This window comes from Mustela nivalis (genome assembly GCF_964662115.1).
Source record: "Mustela nivalis genome assembly, chromosome: 11".
NCBI lineage: Eukaryota > Metazoa > Chordata > Mammalia > Carnivora > Mustelidae > Mustela > Mustela nivalis.
Window position 1 is genome coordinate 67315974 of NC_139030.1, and position 19250 is coordinate 67335223.

The window sequence follows — 19250 nt, forward strand, 5'->3', positions numbered from 1 at the left end:
CTACCTCCAGGACTGTGAGAAACAATTTTTTGTTGTTTAAGCCACTTCCTGGGCAGAGTGATATATGCGATGATATGATTCATTTTTTAAAAAAGATTTTATTTATTTACTTATTTATGATTCATTTTTTTAAAAGATTTTATTTATTTATTTATTTATTCAACAGAGACAGCAAGAGAAGGAACACAAATGGGGGGAGCCAGAGAGGGAGAAGCAGGCTTCCCACTGAGCAGGGAATTGGATGCAGGGCTTGATCCCAGGACCCTGGGATCAGAGCTGAGCTGAAGGCACACACTTAACGACCGACCCCCACCTCAGGTGCCCTGATGGTATGACTCATTATTTGAAATACAAAATATATGAGGTACATTGTAGCAGGCATCCCTTGAGCCACCTTAATGTACATAACTATACTTCTTAAATAGTCTATTAAACAAATAAATCCCATAAGAACATCACAGATAAATTCCCACACATCCATGAGGTAGTATAATAACTAGACTTCAGAGGAGAAGTCCCTGTGTGGTCTTCGCATGGTATGTGATGGACAGAAGGGAGTGCAACTAGACCAGCTTTACGGTTAGAAGGACAGCAAATGCAGGATATGAAGAAAGAGCCGACTATAGCTTCCATCTTTTCTGTAAGAGGACCCTGGACTTGTTTCAGAGCAATCAGAAAGACCCCATCAATAATGTCCCGGGCAAACAAGCTGGTTCTCTTAAATCTACCTGTTTCTACACATGTTGCCCTTCCCTGAACTCTGGACCTTTGTTCCCATAATGTGATATTAATCAGGAAGGGATATTGTATAAAGATAGATAGAAGATTGGGACAGAATAGAGAGCCCTGGACTAGATCCACAAATGTGACTAACTGATTTTTAACAAATAAGTAGTCATTCAGAGGAGGAAGTATAGTCTTTGCAAGAGATACTGCTGAAGCAATAGACATTTATAGGCAGAAATCAAGATTAAAAAAAAAGAGAGAGAGAAACAGCTTCATACCTCATATACAAGATGATTCAAAATGGATCACAAACTCAAATGTAAATTACAAAACTGTAAACCTTTAGGAAAAACATCAGAGAAAGTCTTTGGGACATAGGACCACACAGAGTTCTCAGGTTTGACATGAAAAACATGATCCATAAACAGAATAATTGATGAGTTATACCACACTGGCCTGAATGACTTACCAGAGGGATCTACTTATTTCTCACATTCAATGTGAGTCTGTCCTAGATGTGGTCCCCCACTCCCAAACACAGAAATACAAGCTATATAAAAACAGGAGACTTTTTCCCTTTGTTGTAAGATCCACCTCTGTCATGGACTGTATTATGTCATCCAGTACTCATATGTTGATGCCCTAACTCCCAAAGAGACTATATTTGGAGTTGGGGACTTTGGGAAGCTAACTGAAGTTAGTGAGGTCATAAAGGGGCCAATCCCTTTTCCAATAAAGGGACCAATCCCTGATCCAATCCAAAATAAGAGTATTCTTTTTTTAAAAAAGATTATTCCAAAAAAAAAAAAAAAAGATTATTCCATTTATTTATTTGAGAGAGAGTGTGAGAGAACAGCAGGTGGCAAGGAGAGGGGAAAGGGCAAAGAAGAGAAGCAGACTCCCCACTGAGTGCAGAACCCAATATGAGGCTCAACCCTGCAACCCTGAGATCATGACTTGAGCCGGACGCTTAGGTGACTGAGCCATCCAGTGCCCCCTTATGGGTGTTTTTATAAGAAGGGATTCTAGAGATGGTCCTCTGTCTGCACATTCACAAAGGAGAGGCCTACATGAACACAGCAGGAATGGGGCTGTCTACCCAGGACATGAGCCCTCACCAGCACCCAACCTTGCTGGCACCTTGATCTTAGATTTCCAGCCTTCAGGGCTGTGCAAATTAAATGTCTCACTGGTTAAGCCCTAGCAGAATAACATAACCTCGAAGGTCTAGGAGCCAGCGAGCATGAAGTTGGTGGACAGTAGCTATTTGTTGAGTGAAGTCAGTGGGTACCATCCCCTTAGAAGAATTGCTTAAGTCATTGTCTTGTCGCAGCACCATTGAACCTCCATTCCCAGAACCAGCAGGGCTGAACTTGAAGTGAGTCAAAGAGGCCCTATTTGCCCCTTCTTTGGTAACAGTGACAACCTGCACATGCATGTGAATTGGTGAATATAGGTAAAGTGTTTAAGCTAACCAAAGACATGTTTGAATATATTTTCTTATGTTACTTCAGAAATAGTGCACGACAAATAATACTATGTGTTCAGAACACGTAGCACAGAATAAAAGTTCTAGAAGCTTCCTATGATTCCATTTTCCTTTCTGTAGCGAGAATGGATGACCAACACTGCTCCATTAAGGGGAAGAACATTCAATTGTGCTATGAAGTTCTGGTAAGTCTGTTAAATGAAACAGTAGTACTTTAGAGTTGTGTTTTATAATATATTAATTTTTCTCTGAAACATAAATAGCCTAGGGAAATGATTCATGTATATTTGGGAATAATGGTTTGCTGGTTGGTTGGTTGGTTGGTTGCTACTGAAGAAAATCAAATTGGGAAGCTGATTAATAAGCTATAAGAGGCTGCTGAAATGGGATCTCGTGACAGTTTGATTTGTGAGAGTTCTTCAAAGCATCTTTCGTCACGCACTGTCAACACAGGGGCATCCGCACAGACTCCCAGCAGTTAACGAGCTGCGAGCTGCGCTAAGCCGCTGCTGCCTTGTTTTCTTTGTGGTGGCCAACTGCTTCCCCAGGTTTCTGTCATTCTGTAGTGCAGCTAGAGCAAGCAGAGGAAGCGGAGGGCTCCCTAGGTCTCAGCAGGAGACGGGAAATCAGCAGGGTTGGGGGAGCGCAATAAAATTAGCCCTGTGTCTGGAGATACGTTTCCCACTTCACGGGGTTCTACGCCTCCATTCTTTCTCTCAGCCTGTGTTTCCAAGAGGTGCTATCCCAAGTATTTTCACTGGGAACAAGGAGTGGTTGCTTTTGTGCTTTTTCTACATTTCCATACATATGGGGTACTTATATTCTGGTGGGGAGTTCTTTGCTCTCTGCAGACTCCAGAGCAGCCTTTCTGTAGACGTTTCCCCACACAGGTATATAAAACAAGAGGGATGGAGAGAAAGGTAGAAGTGAGTCAGCAATTACACTGTGTATATGTGCTTATATTTCTGTCGCTTGTGCAGAGCCCCCTCTGTATGGTGCACAGATCACAGGATCAGTCTTGGTCAGAGGCCAGTCATTTTCCAAACTGCATTTTAAACTGTGAGTATATAGATCTGTGTTCTCATGCTGGTTAATTTTGTGTGCCAGTTTGACTGGGCTCAGGGAGACCCACATAGTGATAAACTTTTGCTCTGGTTGTCTGTGAAGGTGTTTCCAGAAGAGATTAGCATTTGATTCAGTGGCCTGCCTAATGAAGATGCCCTCACCAAAGCAGGTGGGCCCTATGCATTACAAGGAGAGCATGAAAGGAACAAAAATGTAAAGGAAGTTGTGGGGGGGAGGTAGAGAAAGGGCTGAGACATCCATCTTCTGTAATCATATCAGTGCTCCTGGTCTCAGGTCTTTGGACTCAGACTGAGTGACACCACCAGCACTCCTGGGTCCCCAGCTTGCAGATGGCAGCTCATGGGACTTCTCAGCCTCCATGACCACAGGACCCAATGCCAGTTATAAGTCTCCTCTGATGCCTCTAGGGATCTCTTACTGGTTCTGTTTCTCTGGAGAACCTTGACCGATCTGGGCCAGCCACATCACCTTTGATGATAGAGGAGATAGTTTTCTCAAGGCTGTTTGGCTGATTGATTATATGCTAGCCTGGAGAAATAATATTCATTCATTGCAGAGTAGTACCAAGTCATGTTAATTATGTACACTTACTGTGGTTTCTTTAACTCTGATGAGATCCACCTGAAAACTCTTCATTTTATTTTGAGAGAATTTTTTAAAAACTATTTCTTCTTTATTGAAAAGGGAACTGACTTCTGTTGGGAGAAGTCTTGTCAAGAAGTGTGACACTGTGATGTTTATTTTCTATGCTTCCTTTCATTATGCTTGGATGGGGGGTTAGATAGGCTTGAAATCATGATTGAAATCATGTTCTGTCCTGCAACAGGAGAATGACACCATTTTCAGTCTACTAGGAAATAGCAGGTGACGTATGGGACACTGCTCCTGGGCTGAAGAATGTCACCTTGTGTAGAGTACTCAACAATGACACACACATATCCTGTCTCCGCTTGCTGAGCTACAGCAAAGCAGAAGCCAGACTTAAACTGGCTAGTATATCATGACATGCTATACCCACGGGTCCACCAAAGCTGACCTCTGGAAGATGGAGAAGATGGAACAGAGAGTTGGAGCTGGGTAGGCATTGCAAGGACCTTCCCACCCTCCATGCAGGGGAGGACACAAGGCCTAGGCTCCTGCACACAGGTTCCCAGCAAGGACAGATGCCAGCAAATAAACTTCCACTAACAAAGGTCATTACTTCCCGAAGTCGTCATGTGTGGTAGCAATGGATGTCAAGTCTGGGATTTCTATTAAGTCCTATTCTTCACAACTTTAAATCCAAGGCAGATGGCAAAAGCCAAAGATGGGATATTTTGTCAGTGAGCTCATTTACAGGGAGGTCATTGGTGAAATGATTAAAGTGCTCAGAAATAAAGACATCAGGCTGAAGTCTGGTCATTCCCGTGCATGTCTCAAGGTGAAGCTGGTGTGCTACACAATTCCTTCATCATACAGATATACAAATTGCTTCATGAAATAACCATCTTCCTGACGGTGGTCACGCCGTCTCTCCTCCCTGCTGAAGAGTGGTGGTAATGACGCGTAGCTTGCCAGTTTGGGTTTGCAATGAAGACGTGTGTTTCCAGTATCACTCTGTCCTCTTCTTGCAGTTCTCCTCAATCAGAGCTGGGCAAAAGTGGTGGATTTACTGTGGCGAGCTGCCAGTGCGTCCCTTGAAATTCACCTTGATTTCCATATTCACTGTGGGTCTTCCCAGGAGTAAATGAGAGCACAGAGGAAGAGCGCCCTTGGACAGCTCTTACTGTGCCCTGTCCCCAGAGGACACCCCCTGAAGATTCAGTGTCAGTGTAGTTGGGATGGCCTTGTCTCACCATAGCCAAGGAGCAGCTGAATGCACTTGCAGCAAAAGCAGCTACAGGAGACAAAGTAGGTCCTCTGCCCTCATTGGGGCCACCCACATCCATCCTCAGCCCCTTCTCTTGGTTACTGTCTTGTTTGCCTGAAGTCTGCCTTCTACAGACTCTTTCTAAATCTTATCTTCTTTGGATAAGAATGACTTATCAACTGGCTTCCTATTGCAACCAGGATAAAATTCTGCATCTTTTCTCTATTTGGAAAGCTCCGTTTCCAACAAAATGTCCTTCAGCTGCACCCTCGAAGAAACACCGGAACCTTCTCAACCACAAGGGCTGCGTAAAGGTTTGGGACAGAGACGGAGACAATCTGCTCTGTAAAAGCACTTGGCTTCCACAAGAGAGTGGAGTAGATTACGGGCTTTGGCCTTAGGCAGCTCTGGACACAATTTCTGCTTCACCAGTGTCTACTTGTGAGCTCTGGCTTCCCCGGGGCCTCACACATTAATTCCTTCCTCCCCATGAGGATATGTGGGATAGGGAAAGGGACACATTGGTCATACATATGGAAGGATAGAGTTCAGGAGTGGTAATATTGTGAGTGTAGCCGGCCAATTCCTCAGTTCTCCCCTGAGGGAGATAGAGTGTTCACAAGAAGTTAGGTGAATGAGCCCAAAGCATGATTCCATCACACGCACAGCTGCGCCCACACAAGTGTGACTCACACATACACACACACACATGCATATGAGCGTCTAGCAGGAGAGTGACAAGGGCCAGAGTGGGAAAAGACTGATCTGAGATACTCAAGAATCCAAAGGAAGTGTTAGCCATGCTCACTCATTTGCACACATTATAGAAAATGCCAAGTTAGTCTTTGGGAGTGGGGTTTTTAAAGTCTTGTGTACATAAAACTCCACAGTTACTCTCTAAGTTACTTATTTTAAGTTCAAAAAGAAAGAAAATATGCTTAATAAAAATGTATGTCTAATTCAAGAAAAAAGTCCCAGATGGAATAATTGACACACTCCCACTTTTTGTTTGTTATTTGTGCTCCACATAAGATGACACCAGCCATTTAAGAAGATATTATTTTAATCTTTTAGAAAAGATTCAAATTATAAGGGCACCTGGGTGGTTCTGTCTGTTAAGCATCTGACTCTTGATCTCAGCTTGGTTCTTGATCTCAGGGGCGCCAGGTCAAACTCCACACAGGGCATGGAGCCTACTTAAAAAAAAAAACTTATGTAAGGTAAGGTTAACAATGTAAGGTTAAGTTTAGATACTTTAGAAAAAAGATGAGTGCCACTGCATGGCCGTGCCTCTGACTCAGCACACTGCCACACGTGCAATACCCTTCTCCTTCCCTACCTTCCAGGCCCCAGCTGACACTGGTCAATGGCGGAAGACGGAAAGCTCTCCTCTCCTGTCAGATCCAGTACAAGGCAAGGATATCCACCCACACCACTTCTACTCAATATAGTACTGAAAGTTCTAGCTAGAGCAGTTAGGCAAGAAAAATTGGAAAAGAAGAAATAAAATTATTTCTGTTTGTATATGGCACAACCACATCAGTAGGAATAACTGTAAGAACTCAATAACAAAAATTTTTGAAGTAATAGAAAAATTCAATGAAGTTGCAGGGTAAAATATTAACATATAAAAATACCATGTTCCCATACACAAACAATGGATTATCCAAAAAGGAAATTTTTAAAAATCCTATCCACAATAACAACAAAAAGAATAAAACACTTGGGAATTAATTAATCAAGAGGTGAAAGACTTACACACTGAAAATTATAAAATGTTGATAAAGGATATTAAAGAAAACAGACAAATGGAGAAACATATGAGTTCATGGGTTGGAAGAATTAATATTGTTAAAATGTCCGTACTGCCCAAAGCCATCTATACATTCTATGAAGTCCCTCCAATGACAGCTTATACAGAAATGGAAAATATAGTCCTAAAATGTGTATGGAACACAAAAGACTGCAAATAGCCAAGCAAACCTTTTTTTAAATTTTTTATTGATTTTTTAAAATTTCTTTTCAGTGTTCTAGAATTCATTGTTTATACACCACACCCAATGCTCCACGCAATACCTGCCCTCCACAATACCACCACTGAAATGCCCAAATTCCGAGACCCCCCAAAGATGACCACCAGAGTCCAGAGTCAAAGCCAAACAGCAAGGGTCGTTCATTATGAGTTCAAACCCAGACTTCCGCACACTCATTACCGGTGACGCTAAGAGGTCCCAAGCTCGGGATCACAACACCTTTTATACACTATTTTTGGGGAGGCAGGGACTTAGTATACATCATAGTATCTTGTAACAAATCGCCACGTACCGCGGGAAAATCATAAAGCAACTCTGTAATATGACTGATGCACTACAGAGTGGGAAAAGGCTGGGAACAGACTATTGGTTAGGTCAAAGGGCTGTCGTTCTTCAAACTGCTTGGTTGGCACTGCTAGGGTATGTGTCACCTCAGGATTGGCCGGGGTCTCCCTGTCAAGTCGCGGGGTGCCAGATGGTTATTATCTCTTGCACCCAGAGCCGGGTGGGGGGTCCGGGAGCAGTCATTCTGTCACGTCCAATTCTGGGTGGGGGTTTCCCTGGCACCAGATGGCTGTTATCTCTTGGCTCAGAGCCAGGTGGAGGGTCCGGGAGCAGCCATTCTGTCAGGTTCAATTCTGGGCAGGGGATGTGTGGTTACAGAGTGTCTATAGAAAGTCTGCTGGTATTTTTCCATCTCCTCATGGGTTAGCAAGTGAAGGTACAGAAGCAGAAATAGCAGTAATGGTCATGATTTTATTCCCTAAGCTTCTCACCACCAGGCTCACCCAGCCTCCCACCACCCTCCCCTCCAAAACCCTCAGTTAGTTCCTCAGAGTCCACAGTCTCTCATGATTCGTCTCCCCTCCAATTTCCCCCAACTCCCTTCTCCTCTCCCATCTCCTCATGTCCTCCGTGTTATTCCTTATGCTCCACAAATAATCGAAGCCAAATAGCCAAGCAATCTTAAGCAAGAAGACAAAGCTGGAGACATCTCATTTCTTGATTTGGAAATATATTACGGGATGCCTGGCTGGCTCAGTTGGTTAAGCAACTGACTTCAGTTCAGGTGGTGATCTCGGCATTCTGGGATGGAGTTGAGCCCTGTATCAGGTTCCCTGCTCAGCAGAGAGTCTGTTTTCCCACTCCCTCAGCCCCTTACCCCACTCATGTGCACTCTTTCTCTTGCAAATAAATAAAATATTTTTTAAAAAATACATTAAAAAATACAAAGCTAATCAATCAAACATGGAGCTGAGAAAGTTCCAGACAGAGGTGGAGGTCCAGCCACAGCTGCCCAGGGCATAACTGAGCAGGCTGGGCCCATACAGCATCCAGTAAGTTCCCAGGAGGGTTTGTGGAAGGGAGTTTGCCCTCATGGCGGTGTAAGAACCAGTGTTTGAGGCACGGTCTCCCAGGGCTGCAGAGAGGCCAGCACAAGCCCAACAAGGAAAGCTGTTGGAGTAAGTCTGGATAAAATTCTGGAGTAAGCATTCTGCATTCTGCAGCTGTTCTGTCTTTAAACTCCTAAATCCTGGCAAGTGTGGAGTAACCATCAGAGTTCCCAGTATCACACTGTAAGAGCAACATATGCTCCAATTAGGAGCAGTGCTTTAAATCACTGAGGGGTGTGAGCTGTAGGGTGCTCAGACTTATGGGAGCTGGGTCTTCAGCTTTCCGCGGGCAGTCCAGTGGACTGTCCCTGCAATGCATGTCGGGGGCTGGATTCAGTCAGGGGCTGCTGAGGCCAGAAGCCAGCTGCAGACGCAGGTCCAGTGGCCATGAGATCAGCCGGAAACCCATGTCCCCATCGGCAGCACCCACAGGGGCTCCCTGTGTGTGCCGTGGGAGTTCTGTCTGCCCTGCCAACCAGCAGGGGTTCCAGACACTGCACACCCAGGCCCTTGCTGGGGAGCCGGTCCAGTCCCTGGACGTCTGTGGCCTGGCTACAGAGCCCCCAAAGTTAGGACAGAGAACAAACACTGTGCATATGTCTTCCACAGGCTAGGAATTGGGGCAGAACCCAGAGAGAACACTTCTTGCTATCCCAGGACACCTGGGCCCCAACTGGGGGTACCTCTACTTACACACTGTCTGAGCCTATCTTATAATATCTGCCTTTAATTTTTAATGTTAAAAATGGTTAATTTTCAAATGCTGGCTCACTTGGATTTCCTAAAATGGATGCTCTTTATGATGTTTTCTTCTTAAATAATGGAGATTAATAATAAAAATCAAAATTAATTCTGAGATATATATTGTAACTTTGGGCTAATACCCCATCTCTTGCCTGGAGGGTGGGGGCCTGCCTGTGTCTGGGGAGCAGGAGGGAGCTGGGACTTGGTGATCAGAGAACCCCTCCCCTTCCCAAGTCCAGCTTATGCCAGGCTTTGGGCGGGGGGAGGGCAGCCTCCTCTCGAGGACATCTGAGAGCAGGGGCCCCAGAGCCCAGAGCTGTCCACAGAGCAGACCTGTGAGCTGCTTCAGTAGAGTTCTTAGAATCTAAAGCATCAATAATTTAATAGAAATATGCGTTTACTATTTACCAATAAGCATTAAATATCTTCAGTGTTTTAGTGCTGACATTTATCTCACAAGAATCCGATTGTCTCCCTTTCTCTGCTGTCAACGCATTTACAGCTAAGCCAGGTGTTGGAAGCTACGGCATGGTTGGAGTCGTGGATCAAACCAGGCCCTGACTTGTGTCTCTTTTAAAGTCCGGATGCCTTGATAAGGGGTTAAGGACAGGAAAGTTGAGTAACACTGAGGAAGGGTCTGTGCTACGTGTCGTGCACTCGCCTACATGACTTCCCACACACTCTCCCTACAGACAGGAACAATGTGGTCAGGGTCATGAATTCTTAGTTGGTCCTTGTTGTTCCTGTACTTCCCATAACCCACTCCCTGGTTGATTGTCTTGCATCAAGAGTAGCTAATGGCATTAGCCAGGACTACCTGGCATCACGAGATTTGTTTGTAGTTAATGTAAACTTGTTATAGGAACTTGCAGTTATCTGACTAGATACTGATGTATTATTCCCCCTATTGTGGTCTGCCTTATAAATAATTATAAGATGTGGAATAAAATCAGCACTGTTGGACATCCTCCTCAGTGCTCCTCCTGCCCCCATCTCTTTGTCTTTTAATTTCTTTTCACCATCCTCTTACCCTCATGTTCCTGGTCGATTTTTTGCGCCGGCAGCGACAGCCAGGTTATTATGGAATTAGTTCCTACTAAAACAAAGTCTGTGGGGAGTATTTTCCATGCAGTTCCTGGGATGAGCACCCCCCCCCACCTCTCGCATTATTTCTTTGGCCAATCTGCATGACTGTTGCAGCCGGACATCCCAGAGGACAGAGGATTACCACGTTTGCCTCCTATTTATTTTCCTTTCTGATAGTAGAAACAATTTCAGACAAAAGATAAAAACTGCATGGGCTAACATCCAACTAGAGGTTGGCGTTTGGGTCTCCTGGTTTTGTACAGCCTGGGAAGGGGGCGGCTGTGCATTCCCAGGACTGTGCTCTGCTCATTGCACAGACATACTTCAGCTACACTCCCGAATGAAGCTGGTGCTTCTAAATCCCAAGGGGGCATCAGAACCCTCTGCACTGGAGTGAAGTCTGGGAATGCATCTTCTTCAAGGGGATGCCCCTGCCCCAGAGACTGGTGAGCACCTGGCCAAGGAACCACACCCCTGACCACTGTCAGGCGAGTGACCTCAAGGGACCGGATCTGCCTCCTGCTCATCCTGGGTCCACTCGATGACCAACTGAAGATGGTACAGGACAGAACTGTTCCTGGAGGCTTCTGTTGTCAGCCTTGTAAGTCACAAATATACCCTAGATCCTTCCAGTTTTGTGCTGAATTACCATTTCCTTTCAAAGTGATTTTTTAAAAATTCATAAATATTGGGGCACCTGGGTGGCTCAGTGGGTTAAGCCTCTGCCTTCAGCTCAGGTCATGATCTCAGGGTCCTGGGGTTGAGCTCCGCATTGAACTCTCAGCAGGGAGCCTGCTTCCCACCCCCACCCCACCGCCTGCTGCTCTGCCTACTTGTGATCTCTCTGTCAAATTAAAAAATAATAATAAAAAAATAATATCTTTTAAAAATTTCATAAATATCTAACCCATCTATGTGGGTTATTGTGGAAAATGTTTAAAAACAGGCGTTAATGATATTTCCCTAATAATGAGAATATATGACATATAGGCTTCTAATGTTATTAAAAGCTTTTATGGTTTTCACATTAAGAGTCCATATTTTCCAATTAACTTTTAATGATGCTGACAGAAGAATAAGTACTCTGCTGCATTACCGAACGGTGGTAGCTTCTAGTTTTTCTTCAGTTTGAGGAGGAATTCAGTAAAGTTGTGTTTTTAAAACAGCTGCTTTGAAGATATGCTCCCTTTCTTCCTCATGCTGCACAGACTGACTACCCAGCGGAACACTTGACTCCTCCAAGCAGACCGCAGAAAACACGTTTGTAGCAAAAACAGGTAAGACGCTGGCTTTCCATTTGGCATGACTTTGACCTCCGCCCAGCGTGCAGCTGGATGAACCGTGAGTGGCTCATAGCAGTGACGGTAGCACAACATGCACACCTGACAACAACCCGCTAGTTGTGAGCATGCGGTACTGCCGTGGGAGTAGCCAGACCTGCAGAATGAGTGCTCTGGAGGACCAGGAATGAGGCCACAAGGAAGCCAGAGCTCCTCCAGGTGCTCCTGAGGAAGGACAGTGCACAGCGGGCGCCCCGGGCCACCGCAGAAACTGCCTGCTCACATGGGCCCCGCTGCCAGCCTCTTCCTTCCAACCACATCCCCGGGCCCACAGAAGGCACAGCTCTGCGGTGAAGCCCCATCCTGGGACACGCTCGGGATCTCGGCCGCGAGCACAGGGCTGAGTTCTCAGCCTGCTACAGCCTTAGCTGGCTTCTGTCAGCCTGCACAGAGGGGGTTCCTCTTGGTGCGCCCAGCCTAGCCAATCCCCGTGCTTGCTCCCCTGGCCCTCCTGTCCCCTAGAGTGTCCACCTGCTGGAGCACAGTCCTTCCTGCTCCTCAACCCAGAAAAATAAACACTTTGTATGAGGGCTTGCAAATCTAGTCCAAATCAATTTTCTTCCCAGTTTTGGGCAGGTTTTGGTGAGCGGTCACTCACATGGCTGAACTTGGGGGCGGGGCAGACAACAGCCACCAAGCAGGGCGGGCAGGGTTCATGGGCACCCTTATTCTTTCTGCATCTTTCAAAAACACTATCAGGACATATCCCTGAACCATGACTTCTGCATTCAAGCATGGCCAGGCACAGACATCTGGGGTGGGGAGGACCCCCAGACTGGCACAGTGATGATGATGTGAGAACACCCAGGCAGACGGAGAAAATCCTTCATGTTCTAGACTAATGCAGCAATGTTTGCAGGGAAGGACTTAAATGCAGGTACATCTCGGTGCAGAGAAGGATCAGCAGGAACTATGCCAGGACAGCTCTTATTTTAATGTGTGTTTTAAAGGCTGTTGGATTTGTCCTAATGTTTCCTTTGTCTTGTTTCTTCACTTCTCCTAAACCAGGGCATCTTAACTGCACAGCAAATTATTTGGGGATATTGACAAACCATAAAACAGAAACTGCACCCAGACTGCAGCCCACATTAATTCAGTCTGTCTTGGGGTCTGGGGGCATTCAGTATGGGCATTTTCTGCAGGTCCCAAGGTGAGGGCCATGCAGGCATGGCTGGAGGGCCTGTTGTACATGAATTTACATCCAGCAAGGTAACCCTCTGAGATAGATGAGCAGTAGTCTCTGAAATGTGGTGTGAGAGCCCTCACCCAAACCCTTTGTTTTACCTCCATGGTGACTGAGGCCGGGGCATTTCACAAGGACACTCATCCTGGTGGGTAGGGAGGGCTGAGAGCCGGCACAGGGGACCCTCTTGAGGCCTCCTCATCTCTCTTCTTTCCCTGTATCTTCCTCTCTGCCTCTCCACATGGGCTGTCCTTCTCACTTAAGGTGACCTGGATGACTTTGCTTAGTGTAAGGTGGCTGGTGACTGACAGCTCACACAACCCCCTGAACATGTATTTGTTTTATCTTCTCTCTTGAACGTTATTGTCAGATAGATTTCCATTGTTCTGGCTTCTAGGTCTCCACGGAGAAGTAATCATCCTTAATTCCATCCTTATTTCTTTGCTCTCTTCTATTCATTTTTCTGGAGGCGGGAGGGAGAAGGAGTTGTTCTTCTCTTTCTAATCCTTGACATGGGTGCTCCCATCACCCATCTTTTCAGGTTTTGTTCTAGTTTATTGTGTATTTATGTGAGAATGACTCCGTACCATCCATGCTCATTGGGAGGTACTCCTGCAGCTAACCCTTTCTGTTATTCTCCACTTAGTTCTGAATCTCTGTTTCCTTCTGGGAACATTTATTTCACCTGAACCAAGCATCTGCAGCATTTATTCTAGGGTTTAGTATTGATCTCAGGCTTTTTATTTGTTCAAAATGTTATTTTCCTCTTCAAAGTACATTTTCACTGCATGTAAGATTTTTGGTTAACATTTATTACCTTATTGTTTTGAAGACATTCCCATATATTCTACCTTCCACTGTTTCTTCTTAGGAGTTGCTCAATTGAACCTATGTTCCTCTGAAGGATGATGACAGTTTTCTTTTGGGTAATTTTAAGTATTTTTTCCCTTTGTCTTTGATTTTCAGGTGTGTGTGTATGTGTGTGTGTGTGTGTGTGTGTATTTGTGTATGTTTAATATTTATCCTCTTTATATTTCATAGCACTTCTAGAATCTGTGACTGGAGATATAGACAGGTAACTATCTACATCTATCTCCCTATCTCTCTATATCACCTGTATTAACCATCAACCACCTTCCTAATTTTGAAACTTGGACTTTTCACTTACCTTACCCGTTGCTGCCCTGGGCCTGACCATACCAATTCTTTTTGATTGGCCTTGAATGTGTCTCTTTAGCTCCATTAAACTGTCACCAATGACCATCAGTTACCTTCACTCTTTATATCTTCTGCAGAATCTTTAGGATGTGTTATCATTTGAGTACTTTGAATATATATACATATATATGCACACATACAAGTTATATATTGTATATTATATATGAATATATGTATATATTTAGGTCTATGATTCATCTTGGTTTAATTTTTGCAGAAGCTATAGGTCTGTAACTAGACTTCTATTTTTGCACAGGTCATCTGATTGTTCCAGCACCATTTCTTTACAAGACCGTCCTCTCCACTGAGTTGCCTTCTCTGTTTGGTCAAAGATCAGTCGGGTCTATTTCTGGGCCCTTTATGTTCTGTTCCATCAGTCTATATGCTTATTCTTCTGTCAGTACTATGCTGCCTTAACTACTGTATCTGTATAATAAACCTTGAAATTGGGTACTATTGTTCCCCAACTTTGTTCTTTTCAGTATGGTTTTGGTCTGGATTTTTTGTCTTGACATGTATAAAAAACTTTATTTTTTATTTATTTATTTTTGGAGTCTTTTTTCACAGATTATCTATGTAGAAAATCCCAGAGTATCAAGAAGAAGGCTTCTGGATCTCCCAAGTGAGGATAGCAAGGTCTCAGGATACAAGGTTAACATATGAGATCGATTACTTTCCTATGCAACATGAACAATGGAACTTTGAGACTGAAAATACAGTGTCACTTACCATGGCACCAATAAAATGAAGTACTTAGGTACAAATGTAACAAATGTGTACAGAATGTTTATGTAGAAAACTACAAAACTCTAATGTAAGAAATCAGAGACGTTTGAAATAAATGGAGGAATATTACACATCCATGGATTGGAAGACCCAATATTGTAAAGATGTTAGTCTTTCCAGCTTGACCCACACTTTCAACACCATCCCAATCAAAGTCCTAGTAAGCTAATTTGTAGATATAGACAAATGTATTTTAAAATTGGTATGTTAAGTGAAATAAGTCAATCAGAGTAAGACAATTATCCTATGGTTTCACTCCTATGTGGAATATAAGAAATAGTGCAGAGCGTCATAAGAGGAAGGAGGGAAAACAGAGTGGGAATAAATCAGAGAAGGAGACAAACAATGAAAGCTCCTGACTCCTGGAAACAAACTGAGGATTACAGAAGGGAGGGTGTAGGGAGAGGGTGTGGCTGGATGACGGGCTTTATGATTTTAATTCTGTCTTTACCACATGAAACCAAGCAGTTCCTTCACACACCACATATTAAATTTCTTCTTCTTTCTTTTTATTCTTTTTTATATGTAAAGTGTAACTTCCTGGAGGGCTTCTCTTGTTTACCCATTCAATAGCGGGTGTGTGTGTGTGTGTGTGTGTGTGTGTGTGTGTTTAAAGATTTTATTTATTTATTTGAGAGACCAAGAGAGAGAGTGAAAGCAGGAACCGGACAGAGGGAAATGGAAAAGCTGACCCCTGGCTGAGCTGGGAGCCCATTGTGGGGCTCCATCCCAGGATCATGACTTGAGCTGAAGGCAGATGCTTACCCAGCTAAGCCACCCAGTTTTTGTGTTTTAATTTGCAGTTTTCTTGTCTTATGCCCTATTTTTCATGTAGATTTGGTGAAAGAAGATAAGAAAAATTCTGCTGGGGCGCCTGGATGGCTCAGCCAGTGAAGTGTCGGCCTTCAGCTTAGGTCACCATCTCGGGCTTCTGGGATCGAGCCCCACATTGGGCTCTCTGCTCAGTGGTGAGTCTGCTTCTACCTCGGCCCCTTTTCACCCAACTTGTGGGCTCACTCTCTCTCTCTCAAATAAATAAATAAAATCTTTTAAAAAAGCAAAAAGAAAAATTCTGCTGGGAATTGGTTTTATCTTCTAGGAATAGCTGTTTGAGCTCCGTTGCCCTCTGTCTTGTGCCCTGTGGGGTCACATCAAATTGTCTGTCTCCCTCATTTTCTCTTGGCTTATACAGATGCTCTGTGCTTGAAACAAAATGCAGAGACAAACCATAGATGTCCTACTAATTAGGTACATGGAAATGTGAAATCAGAGATGGAGGATTAGTACAGGTTGCTTCAGCTAATATGGGGCAAGACACAGGAGTTGAGATGCCCACGTGTAGGGATAGGACCGTGCTGAAATGGGAGTAGAGGCACCTGCAGCCCCAGCTGCCCCCACTTATAGGATTACATTCTACACCATTTAAGTCTGCAGCCGAGTCTGTAAGAGAGGAAAGGTGGGGAGGCTAAGGGGTTCTAGTGGCCACCATGTTGGGAGTGAGAAGGAGCTGGGGCAGCTGTCCACAACCCAAACCCCAGCCCTGCAATGTCTGAGACCCTGTCCCTCCTGCAGAGGACGCAGCTGCAGCACACCAGGACCCTGGCTCCCTGGGCACCACCACCAGCTCTAAGTACCTTTCTGCTCCATGGCCGCTGTGATCCTACCTCCAGCACTTGTCAGTACATGTGCAACAGACTCACACACTCACCTTTCACAGAATGAGGCTTGCCTTCAGTCCAGGAGTTAGAAGAGGAGAATTCTATTTCTGGAATTAATGACTATTCACTGTGTGACTGGTTTCCTATGGGAAGCAGCATCTTTAAATAGATAAAGAAGAGCCGCTCCTGAGAGGCAGGGGGGCACTCAGCGCACAAGAGCCCTGAGTGAGGACAATATCCCAGACAGTGCTGAAGTCCCTCTGTGACCAGTGTGGTGAGCATGAGAGCACACCAGCCACCTGTACATCTGAGCACAGTCAGGAACCATCCACCACCCACACCACAGAGACGGCCAACCTGTCCTAGAAGCTGCTCTTGCCCAGTCATGAAGACAGAAGCCAAAGTCCCCACATCCTGGCAGCTTCCTGAGGGGATCTGATTCTGGAACTTCATTGCAGACCCCAAGTCAAGCACAGGTCCCAAAGCATGCCTTCTCCTAGGGCATCCCGGCCCTATGCACATTCTGGTGAGTTTCTGGATGCCTTGGACAGAGACCACAGACTTTGGGAGTTCTGCTCCTGAGCTGCACAGTCAGCAAATGTGTGATCTACACAGACACTCAGGAGCTGTCACAAAACAAACAAGGACATCATAGATCCAGACACAAGGCCGGTGACATGGAAACTGCTGTGCTTGTCTTTGTGCACCACCCTCCTGAAATGTCTGCGATCATGCGTCAGGGAGAGAGAGAAGAAGGACTTTCCAGGGAGTGTCCATCCCATAGGGACACTGCCCTCACGGGGCTCCACTTCCGTGGCTCCGACCCCAGTCCTAGCACCTCTGAACCAATAGATTCTCCTGGTCTCTTCGTGCGGTTGGAGAGATGACTAAACAAGGGAAAGCACACAGAGCTGGCGTGATGGGGAGCTCACAGCGGGTGCAACAGAGAAGTCACTCGGTGGGAGCTCCTGGACTCCCCAGGGCATGTGCAGGCCTTGTTGGAACCACGTGAGGTCATCACCCAGCGAATCTTCTCTCCAGAAATGGGGACAGAGAAACAGAAAGATATGTTTGTGAAGTCGATGGAGCAAAGACCCTGCATGAGAGTCCCCTGCAGCACCCCCATCTCCCAGGCAGCCTCTCTTTGACCCAGGGACTCCCTCCCAGCCCACAGAAGCGGGCAGTGGGCACTGGGCCTGGGGTCCCAAACCACCACGCAGCCTGTCCTGACAGAGTGCTGGTCAGTTTAGAGATGGGGTCCTACAGAGACAGGGTGTCTCCTGTCAAACCACCCACCACTACCATGTCACCAAGAAGCAGAGCACATGGGACCAAGAGGTGGCAGTGGGAGTCTTTTGCCATCACTCCCAGTGACCCCAGGTTTGCGGGCTTCGCTCACCAGCAGCTATCCCCAGGTCAGTCTGAGGCAACAAGACATGCAGGTGTCCACCAGGGGACAGTGCAGGAGGTGCAGCTGGGGGGCCATCCCCACTGCAGGAGGGCCACCCGCCACATCAGGCAGCAAGGCATGCACTCAGCTCACGGTGACACGTGGGCCGTGTCGGGGCTGCAGATGGGCAGGCCATCAGCCCAAAGAGGCCATGGGAAGGCCAGGGAAAACCCCTAGAAATGGGTACTTGGACAACCCACCAGGAGGCCTAGGGATGGACAAGGGGAAGGTCTGGACTTGAGCTGGAAGAGAGAATGAAGCTGAGGCTCCTACGGGTACCCACCATGAGCTGCCCTCCACAGACCATGTTCCTTAGATTCGTTGGCTCAGGCTATGCCTCCAGGGGCCCCAGCCTGAGGCACAGCCACCAGGCAGTGGAGTCTATGGTCCGGAAACTGAGGGAGCTCCAGAGGGATCAGTGTTATAATAACAGACCAGAATATGGATGGACGGCTACGGACAGAAACCAGGGAGCAGCAAGCAGTTACATCCAGCTGAGCTGACATTGCTAACGAGCGTGAAAAATACATTTCTTCTACTTGCATGATGGAGACAGAGTCCAACGTCACAACCCAGTTACGCCTCCTTCTGCATTTCCAGTACCATCTGCATGCTGCTTGAATAAGGACTTGTTAGTATCAAACTAAGTAAGCGTTCTTCGGAGACATCAGGCTGTGGGAGGTGTTTGCTGCTCTGACTTGGCCCGTCAGCGGACACCACTGCTCTGGGGTCAGGAGCCTTGAGGCGGCAGCCTGGAGGCACCGATATCCTGTCCCCAAGAGTGCATCTCTGCCAAGAAGCCAAGATAGGGAGGCTGCAGAGGCCCAGCGTCTGTTCAAAGTTAGGGACACTCCACATGGGAGAGAGAAGCCCTGCTTCTTGAAGGCTGAGATGCTGGCCACAGGTGATGTGGGAAACAGAGGCATGAGAAAAATTATTACATTTCCTTACCCACTGACAAGCCCTTGAAACAGGCAGAGTGACATTCCTCTAGGGACCAAGTCTCCCGCCAGCGATGCTTCCCTGCGTCGACACACCTGTTCTGAGAACAAAAGTGTGCTCCGGGGGCCGGAGAAGCTGGGAGGAAGGCCCGCCTGGGTCTGCAGTGTGCACTCCAGGCCCCGAGCACCCGCATGTTTCCAGATAGAAGAGGGGACAACGATCTGTCCTGGTAGCATTTCGCAGGTGTTACACATGCCGAGTCCCCC

General features: G+C 46.0%; 1 long non-coding RNA gene across 1 annotated transcript; it reads left to right on the top strand.

Annotated features, from left to right (window-relative positions):
* The first annotated feature begins 2342 nt into the window (after nt 1–2342).
* On the top strand, nt 2343–6654 carry LOC309843763. Its single transcript, XR_014300327.1, has 3 exons — nt 2343–2404; nt 3196–3274; nt 6497–6654. It is a non-coding gene; the product is annotated as an uncharacterized lncRNA (long non-coding RNA).
* The last annotated feature ends 12596 nt before the right edge of the window (nt 6655–19250 follow it).